Genomic DNA, 16,177 nt, shown 5'->3' on the forward strand with positions numbered 1-16,177 from the left:
TTCAAGCAATTATCTTTTTTTTTTTTTTTTTTTTTTTTTCCCCCCCCCTCCTCCCTGCAACCTCTTTCTACAGCTGGTTGGTGACAGATCACTCATGTCTGCCAGTGTGGGTGACTTTTCCAGTCCTACTCCACCGAGACAGTATGTTTCTCCTGTAATGCATCCAGCACATATTGTTGCTGTGCACCAATCATAGCTATGTGGCTCGCTCATTTTGGAGCTTCTGGCAGCATTTGTAATTGAAGTGTCCCTAACTAGTACAGAAGGGCTGTTTTTATATATAAAAAAATAAAGGGAGGGAAAAAAAAATTTATATAGCATATATTATACAAAGCTGTAAAAACAGATAAATAGGTAAGAACCTTATCTATCTCTCAGCTCTATAGTCTTCATTCAGAATATGCTGCATAGCTTCCCCAAAAATGCAACATGCAGATATGGGATAAACTAAACCTCTGTGTTGTAATCTTCCTTAGCTTAGAAATAAACATGGGACCGCTTGATGTTTTGTGTTGGGAAGGCTACGTAGAAGTATGTGAAACAACTGCTTGCGGAACTGTTTTTGCTGAATGCTGTTGTCCTTACTCCTTGCTAATCTTCAGAACAAAATTCGGTCATGCTTCGTCTGGGATTTCGTTTTGCAGATCGAAGTGAGAGCTGATTCAGGTAGAAATGTCACTTTCGTAACCACGTAACCTCTAGATTTGTTCATGCTGGATACGTACAAAGCACTTCTCAAATGTTCTCTGGGTGAATTCAGGAGCAGGACGCTGAGGACCTTGGTTTTGACTTCATTCCTGAAATGACTTTAACTTTTCTTAGTGTGTTACACACTGCAACCTGGCATGTGATTTTCTTCATCATTTATTAAAATAGAATACATTTTAATAAGTTTCAAAACAGAAATGCCTTGGCAAAGGGGAAGCATACCCAAGCATATTAATGTTATGTGGAAGGAAACGATGATCTGATGAATGACTGAGTTACTTATCTGTCATGAGCTGATCTTCCCGCTCTTGGGAAGAAGATGCATGGCTTCTTTTACTTAAATCTTTATGTAAACATTGTGAGAAGGAGCTGGAAATATGAAAAGTTAACACTGCTATATGGGTACAATTGCAGTACAGAGAAAAGGATGGTAAAAAATACCAGAAAAGACTTTTAGCTGGGTTCTGCAAGGCAGTTCTGTGACGTGGCCCCGGTCCACTGTGTATGGAGTACAGTACTAAATATTTTTATATCTCACCTATAGCCAGCCCACAGAAAACAGTCGGAAGAAGTGTGTATGTAGACACCTTGTCCTTTCTGGGACTTGCCCTCTCCTCTTGGGGATGTGCCTGGGATTTGGAGCCCCGGTGCCCTGTGAGGTGTTTGTCCTCTATCTAATGGGACAAAATAGACTTCCTTTGGGAGAAAGTTTGAAAGGAGCCGATGCATTTTTTTTTTTTTTTTTTTCTTAACAAAGTAGTGGGAATACTTTTTCAGGATGGGGAAAACTTTGGTGCTTGCTGCATTTCTTAGCTGAAAGGGATCATACCTTTACTTCTCCTCTTAGTGACATGAGCTTGTTGCCATGCAAGGCTTTGATAGGGAGTTTCTCCCCTCCCGTTCTGTCTCTACCAGTGTACAACAAGGAAAGTGACCTTCTCTGAACCTAAGCGAGTGAATACAGGGGCAATTGAACTGTAACGGGACTTTAGGTGCCAGCAAGTAGGGATTAATTTTAGGCTGGTGTCGAAACTCCACCATAGTCGATGATGGAGTCAGCTAGTCAGCAGTGATTCATTTAACCAGAGTGTCTGCTGTAGGATGAGTTACTTGCTGTCTGGATCCCTCTGGCTGTGTTGGTTAGCCCCCTCTTGACTACAGAGGGAACCTAGAAACCTGAATTAGGAGACAAATTCCAAGCTTGGAATGTTCAGATGGGAATGTCCTTGCTTCCAGGTCAGCTGCTGTAATTTCTGAAAGGCCTGCTTAAGACAAAAATCAATATAAAAATCCTCAAGTTAGTCAGAGAGCTACAGTTGCATTTGCAGAGCTGTAAGCATACTCCTAGACGACAACCATGCCAGTGCTTCAGCAAGCTGAAGAAGGGGAACTCCCAGTTTCTGAATCCTGTTCAAGCTACAGCATGAATGATGTACCAGGAAGGCTGCCCTACAGACCCGAGGCACTTCTGGGCATGCAGTTACCATTCCGGGGCTTCAGATCAGGGACTGAAGGGCACGGAGTGAACAGCTGCCTTCCAGGTTAGGTGGCAACTGAGTGGAAAGGCGGAGGAGGCAGAAGTGGGGCGCAGTCTGAGAGATCTAGTTGCTTTCAGTTTTGCCTTAGTTTCATTTTATGCACCTACATATATATTTATTTTTTTTTAATTTGACCTTCAGAAATACAATTCTGCAGTAAGTGGATTTGTTTTTAAGCATTTCAGTTCCAACACCTCTTTGAAACGTATTCTCCATTTTTTTCACCTGTGAATAGTTCTATAATTTTATCTCTTTTTCCCCCCACCCCCAAAGTTTATGTTATACAGTTACTTAAGGAAATATTCCTTCTGCCTGTGTGAATTTAAGACAGTAGTAAACTACAAGTGATCTTTAAATTGTCTTTTTTCATCTCAATTTCATAGAGCCTAGTGAACTTTTTCTTTCAATTTTCCTGTTTTCACTGTTATTCTTTTATGTCTTTTGCCTTCCTTGTGATGCTGTCACACACTCCACATTCTCTACTCATATTTATTTAGCTATATATGTATTTTTTATTATTTGCTTTTGAAGCTTTTAATTAAAGTTCCACTTCTGTACTGCTTTTCACTTTTTTGCCTGGAAGGAACTATAGCTCATTTACTGTCAGTTTCTTACTGAGATTTTTTTTTTTTTTTAGCTCCCATTTCAGAAGGTTATTTCTCTGAAAAAACAAAGGCACGTGCTTGCATATATTGCTGTTTGCATTATTCAACCTGGTGGGTATTGTTATTGTCAGCTATTGATTGAATCCTTTTTGTATGTAGTTCCTCTGGATCTATTTGGTGCGATGAAGTTCACTGTCTAACTGTGATGCAGAGTTTGATCCTTAATACTGCTTGCCTCTGTTCAGAAGACTTCAATCATCTTTTTTTAAGTGATTAATTAGAATAAATAAATTACAGTTGTATGCCATCAGCAATTTCTTTCTGCCTTGCTGTCTGGCCTCATTTTTGGTGCATATTACAGCTGTAATCACCAAAACAGCTAGTGAGATGATGGATGGGCACAAAACCACAGACAGACTTCACCCCAGTAGAAATAATTGTTGGAGTTTTTTTTTTTTTTCTTCTGGTTTTCTGTTTGCGTTGTGTTTGGGTTTTGTTTGTGTTTTTTGTTTTCTTCCTAGGGGGTATAACCACTTACGCAACGTGGACAGTAACTTGCTCCGGGCTGATTTTAGGTTTGGTTTGGGAATGGGATTACTGTGTGCTCCCTGGGCAGAAGGGCTTCTGCTTAACAGTAGCTGACATGCTAGTAGTAAATTCCAGCTCCCTTGTAAGGACAAGTCTTTTTGTGGAAAAGAGGCTGAAGACATGGTAGTTTTGAGTATATGACTTGTCTGATAAACACACATTTAGTTTAGCTTTACAAAAATACATTTGGGTATGTAAATGAAGGCTGTCTGGAGCCAACTCTAAGCTGCTTTCTGGATGTTCTGCAAGGTTTACTGCAGTGATTACTGAGCATTTCCACAGAAGGGTAGCAATTACTACTGCAACCCTTACATTAGATGACACATACACAAATAGGGAAATACTGGAAGAGAAAAATAAACCCAGTCTGAACAATACCCACGGACTAAAACTGCTATGAGCAATGCATAATGAGGGGATCAGTGAAAATGAGGTGCTAGACCTTTAGCCTAAAGGATTTTCAGCATCTACTTGATGAGTTGGGGGCAGATGTCTGGAAGTTTGGGATGCGAAAGCAAAAGACGCCTCGCCTGAGAGATGCTGGGTTGTTCCTGCTGGGTACTGGCTCCCCTGTGCAGCCTGCGTGCCTTCCCTTTCCCCTAGCTGTACTCCTCTTGCAGGAGCGGTATGTTTCTGACCCGATTTACAGCTGAAAAATAATGGAATGGATAGGAATCGGAGCTGCAGGAAACAGCCTGTCGCCTGCACTCGTGTGGTTCCCTGCAGTCGTTGACTTCAGCTGAATAAGACTGGGAGGAAAGGAAATGGGGGAAACAAGGGTGGTGCAGGCACTTCTTCTGAGCTAGGTTAGCTAGATCTTGAGCCTGTTCTTGAGGAGGATGAAGATATCAATTGGTCTGTGTATGCTGGAAGCCTTCCAAGGAAACCTGACCGGCGCGAGTAGGCTGTGCAGATATGCTGGGTACAAAAGCAGTTTCCTTCTTGCACAAGTACCTAAGATGAGATTATCGCTCTAAGTACTAGCTGTGCTTTTTTTTTTTCAGTGTGTTGAACAACTTGGTTTACTCCTCTTAGTGGTTATTATTTGACTTCTTCCCAGATGTATTCTTGAAGATCACTGCCGTGCTTTTTCAGACTTCTATATATACTTCAGGGGAATCGATGATTTTCATGTAACAGTAGGGACAGGAATACAGAGCACAATTTGGGTCTTTTCATTTTATTTTTCCTTTTCTTTAAGGATCTTTTTATTTAAAACTTTAGTTTAATGACCAATAGGTTTTGGCCTGGGGCAGATGCAGACCTTCCAGATTTTGACAGCACTGGGTGCACAAGTGTGTGCGGAAGAGACAGAAGGGAGAAGAGAAGCAAAGAGGAGTTGGCTGGAAAGATACTCTGCAGCTGAGAGATATTAATACAAAGAAACAAACACTGAGGATCTCACCACTTCCAATGCCGTCTTTTCCAACTAAATTCTTGTGCCCTGAGAAGTACAGGGGAACATGGGAATTACAAGACATGTTGGGTTCTACTCTGATATTAATTTCACATGCAAAATCTACTTTACTTCAAATGTATGGTCTAGCCATTTCATTACTATTTTTTTTTCACCTTTCTTTGTATCTACACTTCCAATGCAGAGTGGTTCACCTTCTCAAAGCTGCAGTTTCTCCTATCTACTGTCTCTTAGGAAAATGGGATGAAATTTGTGTGTAGTTTTTGCCTGATAAATTCAATGAGTTTTACGTAACATGTATAAATCTACTTCATAGATTTTTATCAGTGATTTCTGTGTGCTATTAGCATTATTCACTAGAAATATTTATGCATTATAAGTGAACTCTTATCTTGAATGCATTAGTAGCAGTCATTTAGGATACTACTAGGACACATCAGCATCATAATGAATTGATAAAACCCAAGGAGTTCAATAGTTTTTAGCTAGGACAGAGCATGACTGACAGCAGAATGATGTTGAGTATTTGAACACAATAAACAAATTCTAGGTCACGCTTTCTTTTTTTGTTTTTTAAATTATTTTATTTTTTTAGCTCTTGGAGAAAATCAGTTAAAACCCTCATTTTGTACATCAGACAAGTGTTATGTTAAGGTAGAATGAAATGCTGTGGAGCTTGTTAACATCTTTTACATCTTAATTTGAATTTTTCAGCTGTGGGGTTTTTTTAGCTCAATGGATATTTTAAAATGAAAATTAGTTTTGATTTCTGTTGAAGTTAGCATGTCATGAGCTCTGTTTTTAAACATAATCCCATGCGTGAAAGTAGACATGAAAAATGCTATTAAACAACAAATTTATTTTCTACATCTCTTTTCATATTGTTTTCTAAAACCAGAATTCCATATTTGGCAACTGAATTTGAAAGCAGGAGGAGCTAATCTCTTAGCTACTGATTTTCTTTACAGTTTTTTGGTTGACATTTATAGAAAGTTGAGGAGAAATCAGTAACAAGGGGTTGGATTAGACTGGAGTAGTCTTCTTTCAGATGTAACACGTACCTAGAAATTATGTAAAATTGTGGGACTCTGTTACAGTAGAAGGCTAAATACAGAGCTTTAAGCAGTAAGTTTTTTTTTTTTTTATGGTTTCCTTCTCAGAAAAATCTAATTCCAAACTATTTACAATGACTAATTTATTTTTCTCAGTGTTAATTACGTACTTTTAAGTACTCTGACATAGGACGGTGGAGGCCTTGAGACATCTGACTTGTGCTTAGCCTTTTGCAGAGGGAACAAACTAGTCAGGTGAGCCGACTGAAATAAAGGGATGAAGCCAAGACATGGCCAGTTAAGCAACTGGATGATTTAAATGTTGCCAACTCACCTGAGGAGCGTACCTGAGGGGTCTTGTTCGCATTTACTGAGCGAATAAAGATGCTGCTGCACCTAGTTTGCCACCCCCTCTGCAGGAGAGGTAAAATGTGCGTGCGCAGCATCAGCAGGTTCGCTTCACACCAGCCCCACCGTTGCCGGTGGTTTCAGTTGCTGAACCGCTCTGTGTTCCATCTGTTGTGAGGTGGTAACCTCCACAGAAGGGTGACGTGGGGATAGATTAAACCGTTCTTGCTAGGTTTGTCAAAGGCCATCTGCCAGAACCCCACTTAATGCGTTTAAAAGACTCTTTTCTCTTTAAAAGCAACACAAAACAAGGGTGTCTGTTCCAATCTTGCTGTACTTGTTTACGGAATCCTTGTTTCTGTGTGCTCTTGCCTGCTCGTGCATGTAACACTAGATGCATTTGAATCATGATATCATGTTCTCTGACGTACAGGTTGGTCATGAAAAAATCTGTTCATGCTAATTAAAAAACGTTTTAAATGCAGCTTGGCATTATAGGTGGGTTTATATGAAACGGTATCAGGAGAAAGCAGAGGATGACTTGACCTGAAAATGCTTCTGAGGATAGGTCGAAGAGTCAGTGTCACTTGTATAATCAATTTTCCCATTTAGTTTATATAGTTCAGTTACTTGCATACATGTATGTCTTTGAGTCATATGAATGTTGTTTTTTTTTTAACCCTTCAAGTGTCAGCTTGTTAAGAATTAACACCATACGCAGTTTTCACTTCTGTCTTCTAAGAAAGGTTTTTCCAGATGCTTTTTAATATTCCTAACCCCTCTCCTTTCAGTACGCTGTCACTAATCTCACCATTTACTCAGGTGTTTCCTTTCACACCCTAAAACTTCCTTCAGCAGCTCCTTTTCACTTACCTGGTCAGAAACATCAGATGGTTCCCAGATGGCTTTTTTTTTGCCCCCAACAGAATCATAAATCCCAGAGCTGCCATCGCTCTAAAAAGAGCGCATCAAGAAACTCGTATTTGCAGCAGCGCTTCAGAGAGAACAAGATATGAATTCGAAGTGTGCTATGCCTGTGGCCAGGGCTCCCTATCACCCTCAGCCTGGGTGCAGCTGGATCATCTGCTTGTTTCACATTTCTGTAGGGAGTAACCCTCCCCCTGCTCCTTCAGCGCTAAGCAGCGGCCTGGGCCTTTCCCGCGAAATGTAAGCCAACCGCTCTGTTGCACTGAAAAAGCACCTGGGAGCGTTTGGGGAGGCAGAGTAGACCCCCCCCCCCCCCCCCCCCCCCCCTCTTTCCCTCCGGCCCTTGTGGGGCCCGAGCAGCCCTTTCTGTTCATGTGCCGTGGACCAGGCAAGCCGGGGGTGCCGGGTGCTGCTGGGGGGATCTTCCGTGGGGGGATCTTCCGTGGGGGGATCTTCCGTGGGGACCCCGGGGCGATGGGCAGGGTGGGAATGTGCGCAGCAGGCAGGGGAAGAGGAGGCGTGAGGCAAAGACAAGAACGAGGCTGGGGGAATAAAACTGAAGTCGTGTTTCAAATAGGTCTTTTGAAAAGCTGGCGATTCTGGTAGTTTCTCTGTCCCGAAAGCATTTACCAGCAGTAAAGTTCTTTGTAGTTTTTTTTCAAGATAGGAATGGAACTAAACAATCAGTTGATTCACTGTGACTTACTTTAACCGTGTCTAAACGAGATTTTCCAGAGATCATTTTTGTATTCTTTCTGTAGTAAGGTTTTACATTGACTTAAGCATTTTCAACTAATGCTTCCTTGTCATGATAAAGACGTCTGCTCCTCCTGTTTCTGAAATCAAACTCCATTATTTTCTTATTTGTTCCTATGAATCTAGTATTTAAAGCAGTCTAATTCTCCTCATAGTGAGACAAATGGCCTCCGAGAGACAGCAAGAATATGAGATTTAGCATAAATTTTGACTAAGTAGTTGTGTTTTTCTTCAGAACCTTCTGCCAGCAGAAGCTACGCTGTAATGTCTACACAGACCGACCCATTTCTTAAAGATGGGGACCATAACTGACACTTTGTATAAATACTGATTAATTCATAACAGATATCAGATGGTTTGAAGCACAGGTGTCATGGGTTAAAAAGACTGGAAACCATTCTTTATTGCATCATACTCTAAAAGGGTCTGTATGAATTAAAATCATTGTAGATATCAAAGTGCCTTGGCTGAAAAAAACCCTTTACAGCTGTGTTTAGATGGAGTTAAAATAATACTGTCCATCTGTGTTGTACTTTAATGTAATTTGACTAGCTAATAAGACTGGAAGTACATTATTAGAAACATATCAGTACTACCGTACAACTTTTCCAGAAAAACACAGGGAGATTTTTGTTTGATAAGATAATGCATTAGCTTTTCTTCATAAAACTAAAAAACAATTGTCTTTGTTCCCTTAGTCTACTTTCTAGAAGACATGTCTGTATCTTTTGGTTGGACATGGCTACTGCTTTCCTCCTTTTTTTTTTTTTTTTTTTCCTTCTACTCCTCAGTAAGCCAGGGTACATGTGAAGATATTTAGCCCCCCTTCAAATGTGTTATAACCTGCCCCATTCTGAAAAGTGCAGAATTGTTTTAAACAAGTTTCTGATATGGTGCATCTCCTGTCTGCTCCTATTGTATCTCTGTGAGCTGTGCATCAAACTCCAGCAGGCTTGGAAAGCCACTCTGTCCTTAGCTGCTCTGTTCGGAGAGAGAAAGCTATCATGCTCCTGTCAATTTTTGGAAAAACGGTTGAATCACTAGTTGAGACTCATGAAAGATAAGTTAAAGTCTGAAAAATGTGTGGATAATAAGTATGCATGCAAGGTTTGTGTGGTGTCGTGTGTTTTTTGGTTTGGTTTGGTTTGTTTTTTCACTTGCCTCCATGTGTTTGGCCTTGTGGTTAGTTCATTCATCTGCAGAATTGGAAAATGTGTCACTCTGTTTTCAGGAAGTGTAGCTTTTATCTCATGGCATGTAAGGTCTAGTGAAATTGAAAAGTACAAATTAAGATCCACTAAAGAAAGATTTCTATATGTTTTCTTTGTGGCAGCCTTGCAGATTAAGGGGAGCTTGCTGCATTTTTGTTTGTTATTGGAATGAAGGAATTCATTATGCAGCTTAGATGCAAGGGTGGCAAATAAAAAGACAGACTTTGAGAGCTGAGGCAAAATATCTGAAGCAAAAAATGAAGAAAGACAGTTGGGGGAGAAGGCTATTTGTTTCTCAAGGCACTGTAGAAAAATGCTTATATAAATGAAAGATCTTGACTGTGTTCCTAACATGAAGATTTCCCAAGTTGTGTTGCTGTGGCTAGAACCAATGCACAGCTATAGGTATAATAGGTTTGTAGTGAGTTTTTCAAGCAACAGTTATGGACTGTGTATATTAATAACAATGCACATAACTGTGGAAGGCAAAAAGTACTTCTGACTTCATTGACCAAGGAAGAATAGTAAATTCAACTTGTATCACAGTGCATAAGAATAGTAAAGGTTAGCATTGATTAGCTTTTATTATATGAGATTTTTTTTAAAATTAATGACCTTCATTTAAACTAGAAATTGAAAAAGATCTCCTTGATTAATGTTATTAAAACTTAAAATCAAGCCTCGAGACTAAGAACTGGAAATGTACTGCCACATAGGCCATCAGAGGGATGACACTGCTCGAGGCATACTTGCCGAAAGCCTACCAATTTTTATTTTGGAATTGCCTAGAATTTTGCAAAACCAGTAACAGCACATAATGAAATTCAGAAGATTAGAGGCAGTTCTGTCTTCTGTGGCTGGCGAATCACAACTAATCGTACCCTAATTTAGATGCAGTTGTTGTTCTTACAACTGTTGGAATTTACTGCAGTGTTATTTTATGTAACCAGATAAAAAGGTATCATTTTATGATCTCAAAGATGTGTCCTTATTAGGTTGTCCCTTTTGTCTTTGGATTTTTTTTTCTTTCTGCAAAAACTTTCTGCTTTTTTTTTTAGCTCGATCTGTCACTTCCAGATTATCTTTTCACAAAGAGATATTCTGTAACAGAATAAAGTCCATTTCTTCTGATCTATTAGCAAATGGCAAGATAAATGTAATTTGGGCTGAAATGCAGAGAGATTTGAGAAATTCTATTATAAAAATTAAAGTCACAAGCCTCAGAAATGCTATTCCCCCTCTCCAAATGGTAACAATTCTGTTTCTCTCCCCCATAGGAATCTTCCCTATAACAGCATAAGAAAAGTGTTACATTTATATTGCCTTTTTTTTTTTTTTTTTTTTTTTTTTTTTTTTTGTCTAAGCAGAAAAGAACTATCCTATTCTCAGTTTGACGTTAGAGAGCAAAGTTATCAATCCATGTTTAGCTCCGTGGTTTGGATTCATGTTAGTTTATAATTCTGGAATAGGCTCATAGTTTAAGAGCTTGCTATCCTGAGATCCACTTGTGGGATTTTGCAGGTATCAGGACAACAGTACAAAATTATTTTCTGGCCTCCTCCATTTCTTGTGGTTTGTACGTCAAAATAATTTTTGCACCCTTATTATAGTCTGGATAAGGTTGTGGCAAGTGCACTATGGAGTTGGGAGAGCGCAATGCCCTGGCTATGCTATTGCCTGTGTGTTTCTTACTTTCGGGTGTTTCCAACCGAGATTTAAGTTGGCATGACTGCAGGGAATGTTTCTGCAGTACCAGGGTTATTCCTAAATCTACTGATAGTTGGGGTTTTTTAATCTCTTTACAGTGAAACATATCCTTTGTGTCCCTGCACTGCTCTTCAGCATTTGGTGAATTCACGTGAGGAACTTGATAAATTTTAATGGGGTCATTGCTTTTAACGAACATTCAACAGCATGAGTAAGGATTGCATTTTTAGGACTTTGAAACTGTGCTGTTTCTACCAGTAAAGGTATCCTTTAGCTTGCTTCCCCCCAACGCAATGTTAGTCATTTGAAAAAATGAATGATGTAAAAATCTGGAGATTATTAGCAAGAAAGATGTCTTGAGCAGAAGTTAAAATATATATATATATATATACACATTTTCACAACACTAATTACTAGTAAAATATTGTTGCTGATAAAGCCTAATTTGAAATTCTGAGTACAGTAGATTTGGCTTGTTGTTTTAGGGAAAGAGAGACAAAGTGTGCCTATAAAATGCAACTGCAAATGTTTTCCTGTGCTGCCTCATTGATTCACGGTGTCTTGCTGTGCATCCTTTATGATTAGAGGTTTATGAACCATGCAGGTCACAGCATTATTCTTGGTTTTGCTTAATTCCTCCTTGCTGAGGGCCCTGGATGTGCTGTATAGCAAAACCCTTGGGCTCTTCCGAGAGATTTCTACAGCAGCTTTGTGTCTTTGCCTCATAATCTTAAGCAGAGTCATAATCAGTGTATCTGCTGGGGAATTTGGTTTTACTTTTTGATGTGCTTGAAAATTTTGACTGCACCATACAAAAATGCTAGGGGAAGGGGGAGCTGAAGACATTGGCAGCGGTTCACACTTCTGTTGGATCTTTCCACCCAGAGAGGTGTTAGAGGGAGTTAACTTCTGACCACGCTGCAAGCTCACTGAGAGAATGCTACTGCAAAAATCAGCAGCAGTAAAGAGGCTAAATCCACAAAAACTGTATTGTTAACAGGCCATTAAAGTTGACAGAAGCCATATTTATTTCTCTTGGCTCTGCTGTTTCAGGCTGTTTGCAGAATTCAGGTGAATGACACCCTGAGATGATTTAGGCTGTTGTTGTACAGAGCTAATTTAATTTTTAGCCTTTCACTTTCCAGGTCCCTTTCTCTTCCCACCCCTAGTGTCCCCAGCACACAGGCCATTGCTACCGTCATGGGATGCTGTCGCCCTGTTAGTTCTGCTTTATTTTTTTGGTGACTGCTTTCTGAACTGTTCCATGCAAATAGATTATTTTAAAAATGACCAAGCAAGCAGCCAGCCTTCACTCTCCATTTTTGGGGACAGACTGCAATCTGTGCAGCTTGCTACTGAAACCATAATAACTGTTCCTTTCTTTTCCGTGTTGTGGAAGGGAAGAGATTCCTGCTAAGGAATGATGTGGATCTGGATAATATCATGCTACTTGTTCTGTTATGTGCAACAGCTCTTATCACACAACACAGGTGTACTGAAGGTTCATTCTCTTCTCCATCAGGAATTTATGTAATACTGAAAATGATAATTATGGCTGCTACAGTATTTTAGCTTATTTTCCTAGAGGCTGAAATTAAATGCCTGTGTACCATTTAGCTTGAAATATCAAATCATGCTGGTGAAATGTTAGTACAGTGGCACCAACACAGATTCTCCCAGTTCCTGGTTTGCCAAAAAGAAGAAAGCTGTTCTAGCTTGATAACTTTTCTGTTTTCCCAATAGCATTGCATCATCTGGTGCAGGTCATTTCTTGTATGAGGCTGCTGCCTACATACATAAAGCTCTAATGTAATAGCCCTATTGAAATTATCAAGGGAACACTTTGAATTTGAAAATATAAGCTCAAGTGAACTAAACACTTTGATGGTAAGTATATGGGAGAATGAGTCCCTTCACTGAGAGGAATATCTGATTTTGGTTGAGAACGTAGAAGGTTACTAAACTTTATGGAGTGTCAGGTTGTTAGAACCAGAATTTGTTTTGATCAAACAAAGAAAATACAAACACCAGAAACACAAAAAACCTTTATACTTAAAACCGGTAGCAAAGGGAAAACTATGGCATATGTTGTTCATGTTGTGTCAGCAGATCAAAGCAGTGAATATGAGCAGGCTTGTTTTTTAGAACTGTATTTGACTTTATCAATAGAGAACTTGTTTTGTATGGGTTATTTTCCTGTGCAAAAGCCAGATTCCTGTAGGTTGGTAACTGTCTTGGTAGTCCCTTCCCCTCCCTCCTCACCCACCCCCCCCCCCCCCCCCCCCCCCAAATTTAACAAACAGTGAACTTACCTTTATTAGAAACCTAACTGAATAAATACTGCCTAGCAGAAGCTATGCAAGTGTCTGTGTGTGGGGAAATCCCATGTATGTTTTTTTTGTGCTTTGTTCACTTTTTCTATTTTTGAAAATTGAAATTCTGGATTCTGACTATACTAGGAAAATATATTTTGAAGGGGATGTGAATTTGAGAATGAAATGAAGAGGAATCCTTGCTCAAAAATAAGTTATATCACATTGCTTTATCACTGTTGCTTATCACATCACCAGTTATGGTCCAGTCTCAAATGACTTCCGAGGCAACTTCTCTGTTTGCTGGAGTTTGCACTGGTGTTTCTTACAGACTTTTGCTCCTTGGCTGACAGAACGTGGCTTTCCAAGGGTTTATTTCAACTTACGATCTCTCCACAGTTGCTGGAAGGGAAAGGGGAATGGATTATTAGCTATATTCATCAGAGCAAATTAGAACTATTGATGAACGCTTGTGGGAGTTGCGATGAACACTGAAGGAGGGAAACTTATTGAGAAGCTGATGGTAGTTTTCAATGGAAATTTAAAGAAGGGAGAGGGCAAGAGGTGGCCTCTTCTCTCTTGAGAACCACGAGTTTTGGAGTTCCTAGGCCAACATCAACACATAGTCCCGACGAGCCGAGTAACTTGCCGTCAGGGCAACATCACTGGGTTTCTGTTTAAGCCCTGACGAAGCCAGGTGTAAGCACACCACGCCATGTGTCGGCGGGCAACGCTCAGAGCGGGGCGCAGCCTTGGGGAAGATGGGAGGCTGGTAGGAAAGGCGAGTTGGTTACTGCTGCCTGCACAGGCCGTGCAGCAGAGCTGCTGCCCGACAGCCGAGCACACCGGCGGGGCAGCTGGGCCCAGCCAGCTGCAGCCGAGGCTGCCCCAGCACTGGCAGAACCACCGAAAGTGGCTGCCGGCCTCTGTTCTGGGAATGGTTGCAGTCGTGTTTGACAAGTACGGATCTTGGCGCAGTAAAAAGAAGCTGTTATTTTATGCTTTCCTTTGTTTCCTTCTGCTCTACTGGTCTGTGGGGCACTAGCCGCACTTCTAATTAGAAAATTTTATCCAAGAGTATCTGCAAGCCAGAACAGAGGGGCTGTTGGCAACTCCAGCTGAGGCTGCATCTGGCCCAGGCTCCTTTCCTGCCATGAAACAATTTAAGTGGTTTCCTGTGAGTCATTACCCGAGGTGAATCAATATATACTTCTATGAGTGTTAGAATTAATGAAGATTGGTCTCTGATGGATTTGTATCTTATGATTACATTCTCTGATGTCTACTGAAGTACAAACTCCAATTTTTTGTGCAGTTGTGGCCCTGAAAATCTCTTTCTGTGCAGGTTTTCTGCTAAGGATGACTGCGTGTTATAGCTTTTCCTTTAGTGAAGGAAATGATTGGGGTCTCTTTCTTTCCAGTTTCCTATTTCCATGAAACTGAAGGATGTAATGGCCCTGGAAATTTTTATCCTTCTATTTAATGAGTTTGAAATTGGCTAGTAGGTTCAAAGATAATTGGGGAATGGAATGTCAAATTATCGCATGCAGATATAATGTAATTGCACGAGATTTGCTTCTTCAAGAAGCCAGGTTAAAAAGAGGCAGGAGAGATTTTCTGCAGAAAAATTGCCTAGACTGCAAGGACTAGAGGGCTGGAGAACAAGGCTGTGATCTACTCTGGTTGTAAGTAGAAACTAAGCTCAAACAAACATGTATGCTTTAACACTGCAGAGTCCAAGATTTTGTTTGCTGATCAGATTTGGAAAGGGAGGGACTTATTCCTAAAGCTCTGTTAACTAGGCTGGGACACGCTGAACGTGATATTTAAAGTACTCGTAACTGTCAGTTGCGACTCAGGAAAGAGCTCTTGGACTTGTCATGACTGTCTTGACATTTGTCTGAAATCCATTAGCTCAGTTTGAAGTAGTAACCAAAAAAGGTTAAAAAGTTTTTAAATAAATCTTGGCCATCATCGGGAAGGATTTTAGAAACAAAATGGGGTTTGTTATATTGCTGCTGTGCAAGATCTTCAGGCACTCAGATCTTGAATACTGTGCGGAGTTTTGGCCTCCTGACCTGAAAGAGGATGGAGTACCATTGCAGAAGGAGTAGAGGGAAGGGCAACTAAAATGACAAAGTGGATGAAGCAGACTGAGGATGGGCTTAAAAGATTTGTGTTTTTTTCAGTTTGGAGAAAAGGTTGAGGTGTGAGGTGACTGAAGAGGCAAAATCATGAAGGCAACACATAAGGTTTGCTAGAACTGTCATTCATCAATTCCAAAATGCAAGAATTGAGGGGCACTAGATGAAAATGGTGGTAGATACATTTCAAGCACTCAAAAGAAATTATTTTACACTGCAAGTTGTGAACTTCTGGCATTTACTACTACAGGAAAATGCGGAGATGAATAGTATCAACATGTTCAAGAGACTTGCATAAATTTATGAATAACAACTCCATAGATGGATAGTAAAAGCACAGGGGAAGTTAGTACTGTCCATCATTCCTAATTCATGAAGTCTAGATGCTGAGGGAGAGAACAGACTGTAGAAGCTGGGACGGTGATATTACTGAAAAGCATCTCTTACTGCTCAATCGCAGAGCCCTGTCACTGGGCTCCATGAACTATTGGCCTGAACTGTGGGGCGATTCCTTAAGCTCTTGTTGTATCTTGAGCGCACATGTAAGGCAAAAACTAGCATATGGATTGGGAGTGAAGGTGTACAAAACAAGTTAGATTCCCTAGTTCCATCTGGTCTGTGTCGAGGGCAATAATCAGTTGCTCCCAAACATTGGTCTGGCACGACTGTAAAGCCCAACAGGCCACCGCTGGAACCGTGTTAGGGTTATTGCTCGAAGAATAGATTACAGATTTTTCTCAGCCTGTTTTTGCATGCTGTTCTGAGCTGCAAGTTTAGCCATCGTTTATGATGGAACTAAATGCAGAAGACAAATGTTGGTGACAATTTTCTTTTACAGTGAAACCTGTGAATTTGCTTAAGTGT

The 16,177-nt window shown here is 40.4% G+C and overlaps 1 protein-coding gene across 2 annotated transcripts in view; it reads left to right on the forward strand.

The window, feature by feature from the left end:
- The window catches only part of SEMA5A (semaphorin 5A), a 498,071-nt gene that overhangs the window by 75,749 nt on the left and 406,145 nt on the right, over nucleotides 1-16,177 (forward strand). The gene's annotated exons all lie outside the window — the stretch shown is intronic.

This window comes from Tyto alba, unplaced genomic scaffold, assembly GCF_018691265.1.
Source record: "Tyto alba isolate M040663 unplaced genomic scaffold, T.alba_DEE_v4.0 Super-Scaffold_48, whole genome shotgun sequence".
NCBI lineage: Eukaryota > Metazoa > Chordata > Aves > Strigiformes > Tytonidae > Tyto > Tyto alba.